Here is a 17,494-nt window from a genome sequence, read left to right on the forward strand (position 1 = left end):
ACATTACTCTTAATTAAATTTCTCAACCCTGACTAATACAAATGTTGCTGCATAACACATGCGTCTAAATCCAGTGCTGGCATATTTTAATGTAAGATAGAACAGATCCCTGTGTTCCAATCAGCACATCTCTTTCGGTTGTAAAGACTGCACTGGGAAGTCCTCAGGAGACTAGTGCACTGCCCTGGAATCCATTAGCCATTCCTGATGACATCAGAGAGGGAGAATGGCTCCTCTCTATGCTACTCATTTGTCCGGCATGTCTTGTGTATTTATAAGCCAAGAATGTCACATAGACGTGAGTTTCAGAAGAGCACAAAGCACTCCTGCAGCTATCACTTTCTTTTCTCCTTTAACAATTCTTGTTGAGTGTGTGTGGGGAGGGGAGTGTGTAGGGCATCAACCTTGCTGTGCCTCTTCAAAAATTAAGAAGCTCTGTTCCTCCTTTACAGTCAGGTTTTAGAGAAATTAGTTTGAAACTAATATCCAAGACCTGGCTAACGTTCAAAGGCATGGGTTATTTTTATCAGTAAGTCTGAATCATGAAATGACCCACTGATTTAGGTACGGAAAGATCTTTTGCACAACCTTTGTAGTGTTTCCTTTGTGGATCTTTGCATTATTATTTTCTTCTACTTTTCCGAGGAAGTGAGTGTAGAATGGAGGATGGGAGCATACTGCATTGAAGGGTAACTTAGTGCCAGGCACTGGGCTTAGATGGATGTTGTCCAGAGGTGGGGACATGCCTTTCCTTCTTTTTTGCAGTTAATCAGCACATTTTTAATGAGCTGTCCTCTTTTGCAGGAATTTTTTTCCTGTTTATGATTCCACACCCTTAGGCATAGTTATTCCCAAAGCATTTTAATACATATTTTGTTAAATGACTCCTGATGACTTCAGAGGCAGGAGCTATCAACTACACAGACACCCGGCTCAGATCCAGAACATGCAATTAACAAAAATAAGGGTTCTGTGTCTTGATAACTAAAAAAATCTACAGGAAATATCTACATTTTCACTCAAAAATAACACTGAACTTATTTTTCTCTTGTGCTACTCACAGAGAAGCATTTTCTCCCATAGCAGTAGCATATTTTCAAGTGACATTCATGTTTCTCATTTCAAATGTTCAAATCCTTACAATAAAATGCCCACAAACATACCCCTTTCTATTGTAAAAGTTTTTAATCCTTTCCTTTAAGTCTCTCTGCTGTATAATTATAGTAGTTAAAGTAGAATCTATAATCACATAACACTATTACTATTACATTATGGAAGAACTTATGAGAATTTTTCTTTAAGATCATGAAAAAATGTCAAAGCAGTCTCTAATTTATATAATTCTGCTCAATTGAGTTTACGGTGACCTACAGGTATCCCATAAAATACACACTACACATTGTCCCCTCATTTCATCTCAACCATGTAATGCCAAAGCCATTAGCAAAGGCAACAAAGTTACTTAAAAACATTTTAATGCCTTTTATTTTAGAGTACAGAAGATATAATAAAATTTAACTTAATCATAAAAAGACTATTTGAATTTTAAAATATGCAATTCACCATTAAAAGAAGTACAATGTGCTGAAGTAGTTTGTGTTCAGATATTTTAATTTCTAGTCTACAGTAATAATAGTTTGCTTTGATCAATGTCCCCAAACTCCCCATGAACTGTCAATGAAGAGCTTCATAATTTTCTTCTGGCTGAAGAAGATCAAAGCATTCTTATGTGTGCTAGAACTCTTTGATACTGCTGCACAGACAGGTCAGTGAGTTTATTTCATTACTATTAAACTATTTCTTCCTGTCTTGAGTTTAAGAAGAGGTGGTTTCTTTTAACAAGGTGCTTACTGGTTCGCTCTTCCCCAATTTTAAATTTTCTTTACACGGGTTCCTGTAGCGATTTGCTCTACACCCTGGAACTGAAAGCTGGAAAAAAGGATGAGACCCACGATCCTGTGGTCTGGACAGAACACACTGGGCTCAGTCCCTGGGGCATCACTCCAGGGAAGTGAGGGCCAAGAACGCCGGATTGACCCTATTTGCCTGATCGCTACATTTTTCTGCAGCTACATGTCCTAACTTTGAGTCATAACTAAAAGCTGAGTTTTTAAGTCACAGAAAAATGTGAAATAGCCCAACTGTTTTGCCAATTTTAACCAAAATAAAGAGGTCCACAGGCAATATAGTATTAAGAATTTATTCACATGTGGAAGTATAAAAATTGCTTTTTAAAATCACAACATTAAATGGACTTGTATACTACAATACTGACACTACTAATAATGAAAATAATATATAACAACTACTGAGTATTTGCTATATGCCAGGAAGCTACTTTAATGACTTTTCATGTATTACTTCATTTAATTTTCACAGCATCCTATAAGCAGAAATATTTCCATTTTTTAATTGAGAAATAGAGACACCAAAGAGATTAAGAAACTGGCTTGAGCCCTGGCTGGTGTGGCTCAGTTTGTTGGAGCATAATTCTGTACCTGAAAGGTTAAGGGTTTAATTCCCAGTCAGAGCACACACCTGAGTTGCAGATTAGATGCCTGGTCTGGATTCAAATGAGAGAGAACCAAATGGTGCTTTTCTCTCTAGCTTTGATGTTTCTGTCTCTCCTTTCCTTTCACTCTCTGAAAGCAAAAAGAAATGTCCTCAGGTGAGGGGTGGGGGAGAAAGAAAAATAAGGAAAAGAAACCTGCTTGACATTGACATTGGCTGATATTAAAGGTAGAAGCTATTAACCTTCAGGTTACACTCCACAGAGGCTATACATCTGTTTATTAAGAAAATATGTAAAGGATAAATAAATGATTATTACTACAGTAACACTTTAAAATGAATCTGTATTTTATTCCACATGTAACTAAAATCAATAGTTCACATAAGTGTAAGACATGCTTCAAATCACACAGCGCTGGCTTCTTGGGGGTGACTCGATCCACATCAAATCTCCCTCCCCCAGGGGATTCTGAGCCAACAAGCAGAAACCCTGGTGTAAAAGAGAGAGTGCAGACTTGCACTTGAAGTCAGAAATCATGGTTCTAAGTCCCAATTTAGGCATTCACTTCACATTTCTGAGTTTGGTTTCTCCCTGTATAAATAAGAGATTATGATAAATGCACTACCAAAGGACTACTGTGAGAAACACAATAATCTGAGCAAATTCTGAAATCAGGAAAGAGTCAAAGAGACATAAGTTCTTGTTAGGGTTTCAAGTTCAGCTTTATGATGACAGCACGGAAACTTCATTTCTTTAACATGACCTTTTCTCCTTTCTTTCCTTTTAATTCAAACTGGCCTCTTCCAGCACCCTGACTCACCTGCGTCCTTCTACCTGCATGACCACTTCCTTAAGCATTAAGTCCTCAGGACAATGAGGTACTGATCAGCATCAAATAACCTAGGGAAGAAAGCCTCCCAGTCTGGGTCCACTGACCCCAGAGGCTGAGTTTTGATCAAACTAAAGAGAACATCTGGGCCTCAGCTGTGTATCAGATTCTGGCCCTGACAAGCTGTGAAACCAGACGAAGTGACACCACAGCTAACACCAGGAGCAGCTGCGCTGATCAGCTGCTCCTACCCCAGCATCAACCAGTAAGGCTCCTGACCCTAACTCCCGCAATCACCAGGATTAGTGATTTCCCCGTTTAACCCCATCCCCTGGAAGTCACCAGGAGCCATGTCTTTGAGCACTATTCACCTGTAACTGCAGGAGTGAGTCACCTCCTGAAAATAAACCCTTACTTTCTTTGCTTCAAATTCCTGTTCACATCTTATTGGGCTTTGATGCACGCAGGCAAACAGACTCCTTTAGTATGGTAACACCATCAACGGCTAAATTTTAAAGCCTTGCTTTTATCTTTCTAAGTTTGCACTGCTCATTCTGAATCTAACTATACCTCATCCTTGAGTAAAGTTGCAGAGCACCACCACATCTTCAGATGGCAGACACTGAACAATGATAACTGAAGAGGGAGGGGGAGGGGAAACAGAGCTAAAAGATCCAAATTTAAACATTCTTCCTAATATTAAAAGAGGAAAAAACAGTAAATGAATTTCATCATTCAGCAAAAATGTAACTAAAATCTTTACCTAAATCATTTGAAATGTGTTCTAGAAATAGTGAGTAATGATTTATATTTCAAGGAAATTACCAAGATTACGTCAAGATTATAAGGCAACATTATTGGATACTGGCACTGAGAGGCACTGCATCTCCTGGCCTCAGATTTGTTTGCATAACTTAAAGAAACCACACAGAGGCTGTGGCCTGCAGAACCAGCTGCCCACAGAAATCAGTACTGGAGAAAATGATGTGCATGTATGTTCCCAAAGCAGCTTGATGTTTCCCAGGGAAAAATAAATATAAAATGGTAGACCCAGCTAGGTGCTTGGTATTTAAATAAGACTAAATGCTATATGAGTAATTAAGTTTACAACTATTTACTTGATTCTATTGAATATTCCTAAATAGAGGAATTTCATGAATTGCTTTGCTAGAAGATACATCTTTTGAAATGAAATTTTTGCTCAGGTTTTAAATGAAATTTTAAAATGAAATATATATATATACACACACACACACACACAAAATTTATCTTCTAAAAATTTGTCTTTCAATATAATGAATTTCTATTATCATAAGGTTAACACTCTTTTAAATGGTGAAGAAATTATGAAGATAAAAACACTTGAACCATGAAACAACTATTCATGACAATACGTAAAACTCCTGATAAAGCAAACAATTTCCTTCTAGTCCAGTAATGTCACTGAAAGACTTATCTCTTTTCAAATGACATATTCCTAAAGACTGCATAAAAATACAAAACAAATAGAAAAATAGGACCTTAAGTTACTACATATACTATTAATAAAGTTACAGTAGTTATAGATTTAGAGTGGGCATATTTATTGTTATTTAAAATGCATTAAGGTCATCATCAAATCTTTTAAAATTCCATTGAGAAAAAAAAGACCTATAAAATATTCAGCCCTTAGGTATAGCAGAATGCACTTAAAAGAAGCTGAACATGTTATCTTTCATTATGATATTCAGAAAAATTTATGTCTTTATCAATGCATTCAAAATTAATGGCCCTGCTTGACGAGCAGGTCATTTCCACTATCATAATGGCAGCACATGACCACTTGGTTAATTCAGGGATGGACACCAACCAGGAAGGCAGTTTCGAGACTGGTCATGCTGGTACACATCTAGGGCAGTACTGACCAATCACTGCTCTTTCGACACCGTGGAATTTGTCTTTTATTTCATGATATCTTCCTCTCTGATTAAAGAAAAATAAATGGAATGAAAAAAATGGAAAAATAATATTGTTAAATGTGGGTGGAGTTCATTCAAATATAATATACTTTCAATTATTCTGTGAATTATGTTGAAGTTAAGAAAAGAAGTGAAACTTATTCTTCCACTGATAATAACATAGTACTAACATGCTGTCTTTGACTTGCATTGAAGGTCACAGAGTCGTTTTGAAATACTAAAAGATACTATTAATTGTTTCATTCTGATTAAACCAAATTAATACTTTAGATGGCCTCCTTCATTCCTTGTTCCTGAGACTTGGTAGTTGTCTCATTATCTTTTTATAAAATATCAAAATTTTTCTTGCTATTAAAGATGCCAATGTCTTTTATCACTAAGTTCTATCTTAACGAAATGTTCATTTTAAAATAAAAAATAAATGGATTAAGCAGTATTAATTTACCTAAAAGAGAACCATGATAAGTTTTCCCTTCATTTGGATACTTAAATCACTATTGGTATTACACTGTAATGAGATAAAGGTTCATTAAAACAGGCATTGTTATGTAAAAACAAGACACACTAGAGAGGAAACTCTTTACTGAGTTACAGTTACCCTCCAAAGGTACAACAAATGAGATATCATTAAAATATTTAAGATTAATTATGCAACATGGTCACATCTATAATCAAATTACATATGCACATACCTAAGTATTTCATCCACTCCTGAAACTTTCTGAATTTTCTTCTAAGAACATAAACAAAATTATAGAAAAACTCTAAGATGAAGTAATCACACTTTTATGCACATAAAATATTGTTTCTCAACTAAGTGGAGAGTCCACCTGACTACTGAACAAAGTTCTCCCCATACAATGAGTTTAAGATTCTCTTCATCCTACTTTCCTACTCGTCCGCGTTGGTTCAGTTAGTGCATTAGTTTGCTTTTTGCTTTTCCAAAATGGAACCTGCTAATATGAGTTTCCTGTCCCTTTATATTTACCCCACAAAATGACTTATTTGAAGTTGAGATTGAATGGTAGTGTGAACAAAAGAGGGGGCACACAGTGGACCTCACAAGCTCAGGGGAGAACTGCTTGGCAGGCTTACAAACCCAGAGACCAAAAGCAACCACGCAGGATGGCCTGACCATAAAAAATTCCTAACTAAAAGCAAGTCACAGCTGGTGGTCACATCCTAGGCCTGTACCTTTTTTGACAAAGGTCAATCTTTACCTTAAATAAGCCTGTTTATTGTCCTTTTGTGTCTAAGATAACATACCCTTGGGATTGCTAACACAGGTTGTTAGCTAGTTATTAATAATGAAGGAAGCAAAGGGAATCCAATATTAAGCTTAATAAACTGGGAAGCTGAATCAGATATTAGGACAGTATTCCATTAAGCTTACTAGGAAGGTATAGCATTTACAGACTTGAGGAGACTATCGGAAAGGAGACTTAATACTCCTAGCAGGCAGACAGCCACCCTGGGGATGCTGCCAGCCCAGTAATAGATTATTGGAGGGAGGTAGAGAGGAAAATTTATCTTCTGGGCACATGTGCAGAGAAACCAGATGATGTAACAGAACTTTTTGATATGCATAACAGAAGTCAAGATGGGCCCTGCTGGTGTGACTCAGTTGTCTGGAACATTATCCCATTACCGAAAGGTTGTGGGTTTGATTCCAGGTCAGGTCACATACCTAGGTTGCAAGTTCCATCTCAGTACAACATGCGTGATCCCCAGTACATGCACATATTGGGGCAATGAATCAATGCTTCTCACTTGCATCAATGTTTCTCTCTCTTCTTTCCTCTCTTCCTTCCTCTCTCTCTAAAAGCAATTAAAAAAGTGTCCTCAGTGAGGATTTTTTAAAAAAGTCAAGATCGTGCCAGGGGAAATGCTTCTATTTTTGAGGCATGTGCAGTAAGAGCCAATATGGGGACCTAAAGGGGCAGAGCCTAGCCTGGGGAAAAGTGGAAAAGCAATCAAATTGGATAAAAGGTGCAGAAGATCAGTCAGTCCCAGAAAGGGACTGGTCAGGGGGAGGGTGTGACTCAATTCCAGGAAGAATCAGCAAGCTGGGTTGGATGGCTTGCATGGCACCTTGATCACTACTAAAAACCAAGGAAATGACTTTCATGGAGGATTAACGGAAGCTCCAGGGCAGTTGCTGCTGCAGCCTGTCAGCCCTCCACGTCTCTGATGGTGTATTATATCCCTTAACCCCAACAAAATCTGGCCACCACACTGGAACTTCCCCATGCTTTGTCATTTCAAATTCCTTTCTCTTGACACTGCAAAAATACTCCTTTTCACTGGTAATGTAATGTCAGAGTAATCCTTTCTGGACCCCTCAGGGGACACCCACCACACGAGAGCAGGAGACCCCAGAGCCCCGCATTGTTATCTGGTCCCCCGAATACCATCTCTATGTGCCGTAAATGTTGTTAGCTGTCTCATACCCACCGACATGAGGTAAGTGTGCATCTTTCTGTGTTACTCTGTACAATATCAGAGATTTCCCCGCTTTGCTTTCTCCTGCCTCCCTAATCTACCACCGATGAATTTTATGAAACCTGCCCTTCCAGGGTCTCTTTTGATTTCTAATGTACAGAATAAGCTATAAAGCTGCCATTCTGTGGAGCATTTTCCCCATCCTTTCAGACTGTGCCTCCCAATAATTGTCATCCGTTTGACTAAAATCATAAAATTTCTTGACGGGTTGGACATTTCTTATGTCAACAATACTCAGTGACTACTGCTGCTTTTCTTTCTACCCCTACATTTATTTCTTTTATCTCTATTCTTCATATGAAAATTTTCCAAGAGTCTGGTTTTTGTACAGCACCATCTCTGCTATAAAGGAAACACATCTTAGTTCCCTACAGCTGGGTAGCCTTTGACCCAGGTGGGAGGGAAGTCAGGAGTATTGTCTCCCAAATGGGCATGTGACTTCCTTTAACCAGTGAAAGGGGAACGGAAGTGAAATGTGTCAATACCTGCTGAAGTTTTAAAAGCCACTGCCATAATTCAACACGCTGGTTCTCTCTTTTCCTTCTGTGTTACCTGGAGAGATACTCCCAACCTCTTCTACTCAGTGACCAGTGACACTCAGGGGAAGGCTGCTCCGTTCATTAGTCTGAGCCCAGACACTCTCTGAGGAAGGTAGAGAGCAAGAGAAGAAATAGCTGTAACCACGGAGAAGCTTCATTTCTTTCGTACAACTTTTATACTTTCTTTCCATTTGATGCAAACTGACTTCATTCAGCACCCAGACTCACCTGCCTCCTTCCCTCTTCCCACTTCCTCAATCATTACGCCTTCAGGACAGTAAGGTTCAGCATCCAATAAACTTAGGAGCAAAGCCTCAGGTCTGTGGACCACAGAGACAGAGTTTTAATCAAACTAGAGAGAACATCTAGGCCACAGTTTTCTTTCAGCTCCAGGGCGAGAAAAGCTGTGAAACCGGATGAAACAACACCATGGCTGGCATTAGGACCAGATGCACTGATCACCTACCCCTTCCCTAGCTCTGACCAATCAGTATGGACCACGACCCTGACCATGACCCTAACTCTTAGTCACCAAGGTTAAAGGTTTTTCCCCTCTGTAACTCAGCCCCTGGAAGCCATCAGGGAGCCAAGTTTTTGAGGATTATTAGCTGTGACTCTGGGAGTGGACCACTTCCTAAAAGTAAACCCTTACTTTCTTCGCTGCAAGCCTCTTTTCTTGTAAATGGGCTTTGATGGGGGCAGGCAAACTGGACCCCTTCAGTCTGGTAACACAGCCCCCTTACAGGCATTTGAATTTAGAAATTACCCAAGGCCCTGGCCAGGCAACTCAGTTGGTTAGAGCATGGTCCCAATATACCAAGGTTGCATGCTGGGTCCCTGGTCAGGGCACATACAAGAAGAAACTCATAAATGCATATATAAATGAAATAACAAATTGATGTTTCACTCTGTCTCTCCCTTCCTTGCTCCCTCCCTTCTGTATCTCTCTAAAATATAAATAAATAGATAAATAAATAAATCGCCCACAATTTACATGAAAAGAGAAAGTTAAAACAGAAGTACCACATAACTCTCATGGGCAAATTTAATTGCTCTCCAACTACCCAGCAGGTAGGGGTGGTTATAACGAAAGGCTGTGACTGTCCATACACATTCCATGCCTAGTCCTCCCCAATACACTGTGTTTGCTAAGGCCTCAAATTCATCTCCAGTCAGAAAAAGGCTCTCTTGCCCTCTCTCTTTTTTAATCCAATGAGACTAGAACAGCAGTTTTCAAACTTTATTATCTTGTGGCACACATAACCTAATTATCAGAATTCTGCAGCCACCAGAAATGTGTGGTGATTGCAGGGAGAGGGGATGGAAGAAGGCGGAAGGGAGATAAATGATAATGAAAAAACTACAATAAAAAATAAATAAATAATAAAAATATATTTAAAAGGTCTGTCCGGAAAAAGTCCAGCCATTGCTAATATAATGAGAATGGTTTGTACAACATCCACGTAACCTGGCAGCCAAGATGAGTGAACTGGAATGTGAATGCATGAACAATGATGACTTCACTTTACTAGTCAGTGGGAGCAGTAGATGTCACTGAGTGAGCATGTGTGCTGTGTGGCTGTTGCATTCAAAATGACTGAGCGAGTAGAGCAATGAATCCGCATCAAATTTTGTATTAAGCTTGAACATTCCTCCACAGAAACTATGGAGATTATTTAGAAGGCCACATCTACGGGTAACTGGTGATCGGGAGCTTCATCAGGACAATACGCCTATTCATGCATCACTTCTTACGCAGAATTTTTTGGTGAAACATTAAATCACTCAGGTGACTCAGCCCCTCTACAGCCCAGATTTGATGCCTTGCGACTTCTGTTTTCTTCAAAAACTAAAATCACCTTTGAAAGGGAAGAGATTTCAGACTGTCAATGAGATTCAGGAAAATACAATGGGGCAGCTGATGGCTATTCCAACAATGGATTTTTCAGAGTGTTTTGAACAGTGGAAATGACACTGAGAGACCTGTGTGAGGTTCAAGGGTGAGTACTTTGAAAAGACTGAGGTATCATTGTCCTGTGTACAATGTTTCTTGTATCTTCTTTAATAAATATCTCTATTTTGTCATATTACAAGGCTGGATACTTTTTGAATAGACCTCCTATAAAATATTTTGCATGCCTGTTTTGTTGTTTAGCTTCCTGTTAAAGGTGAGATCATATGGTATTTGTCTTTCAACACCTGGCCTATTTCACTCAGCATAATGCTTTCCAGTTCCATCCATGTTGTTGCAAAGAGTAGTAGCTCCTTCTTTCTCTCTGCTGCATAGAATTCCATTGTGTATATGTACCACAATTTTTTGATCCATTCATTTACTGATGGGCACCTAGGCTGCTTCCAACTCTTGGCTATTGTAAATTGTGCTGCTATGAACAAAAAAAAAAAAAACAAAGACACTGAAATAGAGAACAAGGGGACAGTGACCAGAGGGGAGAGGGAAGGGAAGTTAAGGGGAAAAAGGGGGAGGGATTTGGAGGAACAAATATGAAGGACACAGGGACGAGAACTAAGTGGGGTGGAAATGGGAGGGAGGTGGGAGCAAGAGGCGGGGGAGGCTGGGATGGGAGAAATAGACAAAAAAACTGTACTTGAAAGATAATTAAATAAAATTTTTTAAAAAGAACACTGAAAAAAATTAAGAAGCCCCCCAAAAAATATTTTGCAGGTCTAACTAAAAAATATGTATACTTTTTATTCATTCATACCAGACAGCTGTTATTGTGTTGGCTGTTGTCATTTTTTTATTTGACAGTCTCAGGGAAAAGAGGCCAGTGCCCTGACTAAACAGTCAGGTGTTGCATGTTTTAAAAATCCTTGTGGCACTCTGATTGAAATTGCTGGACTAGAGCTTCATCACACCAGTTCCAACATTAATATATTCAATAAATGTTAAGCAAACGAATCAAAACAAGGATGAATGGGAAAAAGAACCTACGTCACACAATTCTCCAGTCTCATAATACCATTGGAGAAAAATTATACATACCAACTTTGAATATATATCAAGTTTTAGAAATAGGAAATAGACTTTTAAAAATGATTTTTAAAATCAAAGTAGTGTGTACTCATAGTTAAAAGTCAAACAGTACTAAACTCTTACAAAGAAAACAGCAGTCCTCTGCCCAACTACCCAAATTTCTATTCCTGAGAGGCAACTCTTTGCCACTCTTTTAGCAGATTATTCTGGTATTTAACTCAATTTTTCCAAACATGTTGGTGTTTTAACCTACAGATTCACATTTCTAGTTATTACTTATTAACGTCTTAATTTGGAAGAAAAGGATTTAAGTCTCTTATGCACCCTTCTTCCCATCCTACCAGCTTTCCAACAGACATATCACAATTTTTAATGACATCAATAATTAAATTGTTAAAGTTAGATAATTGTTGTTTTCCATTGAGCCAATTAATTGTCCTATGATTGTTACATTTCTTGTACACCTGTTTGTTTTACTGGAGTTCAGCATGATTCCTGAACCATATTCAGAATAACCTTATTTTAGCTTCATCCTGCATTGCATTTATCTGTATCTAGATCTACAAGATGACAATCATTTCTCCTAAGAATTTTAAAGGTATCACTCCTTTATCTTCTTTCTTATAATTCTGTTGTAGAGGAATCAGTGGCCATTCTGATTTTTCACAATTTATCTGTGATCTCTCTTGTTATCTCTTCACTTCCACCCTCTGGAAACTTTTAAAGGTTTCTCTTTAGCCTCCTGTTCTGAATTTTTACTGATGTGCACTGAAATGACTCTTTTCTTATTCATTCTCCTAGACACTTCTCATTTATCTTGCTATGCTGTTTTAATGTGAAGACTTATGAACTACTCTATCGATAAATATTCTTATATCTTTCTTTGATAATTCTTTTCTCCAGTTAGCTGTTATCTCTTTAAGAATTCCTATATTTGCATGTTGGATCTGCTGGAAGATCCTCAAATTTTCCTAGCATTCCTTTCTGTTGCCTCTGTTTTGTTTTCATCCTTTTTTAGAGATTACCTCAAACTTACCTTTCAACATTTTTCTTATTTTCTAGTTTCAGCTCTTTCTATTCCTTTTTATTGTTTGTTCCTTTTTCTTTTCCTTTCTTTTTGAATTCTCCCTTTTAAGTCAGATACCCCTGACACCCTAAGGACTTTTCAATTCACTAAAGAAGAATCTACCCATCTCCTGAAAGGGTGAAACATGCAGCTGATGTTTAGAGAGCAAGGAAGAGAGAGGAGGCTGGTGCAGACTCTCACATTAATCCCGGGTTTTAGCCCCACAAAGCATCCCTGCTTCCCCTGGTACTGGTACCATGCAAGGCTCAGAGCTTTCACGTGGTCTTTGAGGCCAATCAGCCTGTTTCTCATGGGTCTTGCCTCTCAGGGGCAGCCAGCTGAAAAAGCTACTATTATATTAAATCTGTTATCAATCCTCTACTTTCCAAATACATATTAATTTCTTAGTTGTGGTGGAATCAATCCTACTCGCTTTCTCTTTGCAGGTTTGTAACCTTTAAAACTCCTTTTCCATCCATTTTAGAGGGATTTGGGGAGGTAAAGGAGATAAAAATCATGCATGCAATATGCCACGTTGAACATGAAGTCCCAGAAACACAATTTTAGAGTAGATTATCGAAGACTGTATAGTTCATTTCCTCGTTTAATAGGCTGAGGAAAGAAACAAAGGTAGGTTCCAGGTTCTGCTTAAAGGCCCTCCTCAGAGTTCAGAACAGAGCCAGAGACACAACGTCTCCTGTCTCTCAGTCCAGAGTCTCTTCAACTTCCAACCTAGCGTCTTTATAAGAAAAGCATTTGGTTGGCCTTCTGGGTAAGGGATAAAAAATATACCACTGAACCATTCATTAATTACATAATTAAAAAAAAAACTAGTAACAAGGGGAGCATACACCAGATACAGTATGTCAAAAATAGTAAGGACAAAGATGTTGACAGAAGGGGGAGATCCCTGAGGGCCGGGACAGTTTTAAAAGGCTCAGTGGTGCAGCTGCGATTTGCATTAGGTCTGGTGACAGGAACCAGGTAAGGGGTGCACAAGAGCAGTGTCGGCAGAGGGTCTGTGTCGCGAGCAGGGAGGGATGGGTGCTTCACAGACTCGTCAAGGCCACTTTCATGGAAGGTAGAATTCACTCCTACGACGTGTCCCTTTCCCTTCCCGTATCCTGAGAAGTGCCCAGGGCACACACACCACCGAATCACCACTTGCTTTCTGGGCTCTGTCCATCTGTACATGACAATAGGATTTTGTTGACTCTTACTCTGTGTAGTTTCTGTTGGGGAATCAATTGGTATTTTTTCATGTTTTATTATTGTTATATATCTCATGGCCACTTTCAAACTACACATCCTGACACAGGTTCAATACTTCTATGTAAGACTGTGTTCGAAGACTCAAAACAGTAATCATAGGACAAAAATATGGCTAAGTGAGGTAGGATCTTAAAAAATGCACTGACTGCTGTGGCTCAGTGGATTGAGGGCCAGCCTGTAAACCAAAGAGTTGCTGGTTTGATTCCCAGTCAGGGCACATGCCTAGGTTGCAGGCCAGGTCCCCAGGAGGGGGTGCATGAGAGGCAACCACACATTATGTTTCTCTCCCTCTCTTTCTCCATCCCTTCTCTCTCTAAAAATGAATAAATAAAATCTTTTTAAAAATTCAACCAAATAACACCCAAAAATCCAAAAATTTTGACTTATCTTTCTTCTTATATCATATTTCAAAAGAAATATGAAAGCATAATGAGACGCTTCTCAATAACCAATAAAAGCTTAAAATAATGTACAAGATAGAGCAAAAGTAGGTTTACAGTTGTTCATATGGAAAACAATACAATAATTAACAAATAATAATACAAGAATAAACTGTGTTTCCCATACTCACGATTGTAAACCTACTTTTGCCCCACCCTGTATTTCAATACTTATCTTTCTTTGGAAGACAATCAAATGTTTAACTCCAAACATGCAGCAGCAATTACTCTAGTTTCTGTTGGTATTTTAAGGCAGTTTTTATTGCTAAAATATCACCAAACCGCCACTATTCTATGACCTTAGCATACACATTGTCTCTTTCAAAGGAAAAAGGCTACTTTCTACTTAACTTTGTCAATGTAAGTCTAAAAGTATAAATGAATATTTCAAAATAAAACAAATGCTTTCAATTAATAAGGCATAAACAAAAGCATTTAATTTTTGGCAAAAACATTTCCATATGCTGCTTCTTAATTTTTTTGCTTACCTAATTTCACTGAAATTGTAGAAATATTTAAAGATTTAAAATATGTGTGTTTTAGCTATTTGTTCAGGGTTGTGGTGGGGATCCCTCTACCCAGAATGCAATTAGAATCTATTCTGATGAAACTATAACTGAATTGAGAGAAGAAGGTAAAGAGGTAGATTATTCAAATCCCTTTATAGTTAGTGATAGAAACAGACCCAAGTATTCCATAACTGTGGATTTTTATTAATGGTCAAGAAGCAAACCTGAACTTTCTCTAGAAGCAAGCTAAGTCACGTCCATGTCCAAGCTTGCTTTGCCACAGAATTTCCCAGCACTCACTCTAATTACAAGTATTTAAAGGAGAACAACAAAAGCTATTTTTGTCTTATGTACTTCATAGGGATTCTGGGAACACAAAGAAAGACAATGACCATGGAAAGGCTCTGTATACTTTACTTTAAAAAAGTTTCCTCCTCAGAGGATCAGTCAGGAAAACAGAAGCTGCTCCAGAAAGTCCAATATATTCTAGTGTCAATCTTGCAGTATCAAAATCTGGTCTCTGTCCACCTGCTGAGCTACTCAAAGCACTTTTGAAAGGTCAAAAAGCAAAGCAGGAGATGGGAATATCTTGAAGCCTGTTTTTGAAGCAAGTAGAGTAGATAAGTGAAGTCATAAGTTTGCTTGGCCCGAGAATTCTCTGACTCCAGGATCTCTGAAACTTAAAAAAAATTTTTTAAGGTCTTTACACACAGAAATTCTGCTCTACAGGTTAATGCTATTCTCACTAAAGCAGGTGTGTAAAACTTATTTTCAATGGGGGCCACATCAGTCTCACAGTTGCCTTCAAAGGGCTGAATGTAATTTCAACTCCTTAACAGTTAAGGAGTAGTTACACTTATACAGTCCTAAAATGGTTTCGGCCCTTTAAAGGCAACCTCAAGGCTGATGTGGCCCCCAGTGAAAATGAGTTTGACACCCGTGCACTAAAGCCTCTCTGATCAGGTCTAGATGGGCCGGGTCAGAGGTAAAATCAGAAAGCTGTTTCCAGCAGGAAGTCTAGGAAGCCTTTGGGTCTCAGGTCATGTTTGGGTCTTCTGAAACCTAAATTTGACTCCTCCAACCCATATTTCAATGTTCAAACTCCAGAATCACCCAGGGAACTTAAAATGAAGATTCCAGAGTCCACATTTACTGATTGAGATTTAGTAAGGCCCTGGAATATATATTTGCTGATGCAGATGGGATGAATATCAATTTTGAAAACCATGGCCTAGGAGTTTTGATCACTTTGTAACAGGCAGGGCATTCCCAGTTCTTGGAGAAGTCTGCCCATCACCTTAAATGTGATACACAGTAATTCATCCTACTGTTAAGATCCCCAGAACAACAGGATCTCCTCAGGGCCATTTAAGACCAAAGTCTGACTCGTATTCCCATAAATCTGTCCCTGCTTGACTTTCCTTCCTTGGGTCTTCACTTCCTTGGGTTAATCACACCTGAACTGGTCTACAATGCAGGGTGCACTGAGAAGCCATTCTACTGGCACTAATCCAAGATTCTACATGTTGTTTCTAAATGTGGCATCTGGTGAGAATAAAATGCTCGGAGGTCATGAAGGTACAGGAGGCTTTCATACATGAGGGAAACCAGACTCAGGCAGATAGTCTCCTAGGCACAGTCCCCCACCCGCCGCACCCCACCCTCTTCCAGTGCTGATACACTGAAATCTGAAAGTCAGTGGACCAGTCCTGGCAGAGAGAGACGGCAAGACAAGGTCCATGAGCACACGGCGCGAGGGTGTCAGTTCCCCCGGAGTGCACTCAGTGCCCCACAGCAGACTCGAGGGCTGGGGGAGCCTTCACAGCCGCCTCCTGGCCTTGGCAGGAGCAAAGGCTTCACATGGACCGGAGGACGATGGGGAGTCCTGCAGCACGCCACCTTGCAGAATTACAAAGAAGCGACTGTTTTTCACAGCTTTATTCATCTTCCATACAATATGTTTATCTCCAGGAGGTAGGAGACTATTCTATTAATTGAATGCCAATAAGGTAAACTTAGGTATTTATCTGTCTAAAACATAAAAAAACAAATCATTGTAAATCCAGCTATAACTTGTGATAGCTGATAAATACAGAAGGGACAGAAACTGATGAAGAACTTATTAATTAGAAGCTAATTTACATATGCCAACGCAGAAGGCAGTCATTGCTTTCTGGAAAATATCGTGTATGTTAATATCTTTTATTTGATAAAAATGTGCTTAAATGTCTGTCCAACACCAAAACTATTTTCAGGTGAAGAAAACTGTTTCCTAAACTAAATGGCTAAAAATAAAACCAAGAAGAGAATTCTCATTCAGAAAAGTGCTAAACGTCTTTAGTGTAGCATTTACACCATCAATAAATTGCACAAACAAGCACTAATTTTCACAAAAGTCTCCAGTGCTAATTCTCAGCTTTGGGATTTTGGAAGACATACAGTTGTGCTCAAGAACAATCCCTCTAAATGTAATGATGGCCTTTGTCTTTATGCCCTCTTAAAATTCCTGTTGCTAGCTATTACTAGGCCTGGTTTGCTTGAGTATTTCAGTTACTACACACTTCCACAAGGAGTAACTGGCTTCTTGGTACACTGCCAAAGTCCTTTTACATGGATTTGGTGTACTGCAAATGCCATGTATGACAAATAAATAAGCAACAGACTAGGAAGAAAACAATCAGTACAATAATCTACTAACATGTTCATCTGGATTGTAATAAACTGTTTGTTGGCCAACTGTGGCTGACTAATTTAATTACATCCTTCATGACAATGCAGTCAAAAGGGTATATCCTTGCTCCTGTCCTCTCCTTCACCTTCTGAGTCAATGTCCTGCCTTAAAAACATGCATAGCACATAATGTGGACCTGTT

The 17,494-nt window shown here is 38.8% G+C and overlaps 1 protein-coding gene across 14 annotated transcripts in view; it reads right to left on the reverse strand.

The window, feature by feature from the left end:
• PAM (peptidylglycine alpha-amidating monooxygenase) overlaps positions 1 to 17,494 on the reverse strand; it is a 278,484-nt gene that overhangs the window by 161,859 nt on the left and 99,131 nt on the right. The window contains exon 3 of one of the 14 annotated variants that reach the window (XM_053663655.1): positions 2,539 to 2,642. The exons of the other annotated variants lie outside the window; for them this stretch is intronic. The gene's annotated coding sequence lies outside the window, so the exon portion shown is untranslated. The remainder of the gene's footprint in view (positions 1 to 2,538; positions 2,643 to 17,494) is intronic. 14 annotated transcript variants of the gene reach the window in all.

This window comes from Artibeus jamaicensis, unplaced genomic scaffold (assembly GCF_021234435.1).
Source record: "Artibeus jamaicensis isolate MK-2021 breed Jamaican fruit bat unplaced genomic scaffold, CSHL_Jam_final contig_3243, whole genome shotgun sequence".
NCBI lineage: Eukaryota > Metazoa > Chordata > Mammalia > Chiroptera > Phyllostomidae > Artibeus > Artibeus jamaicensis.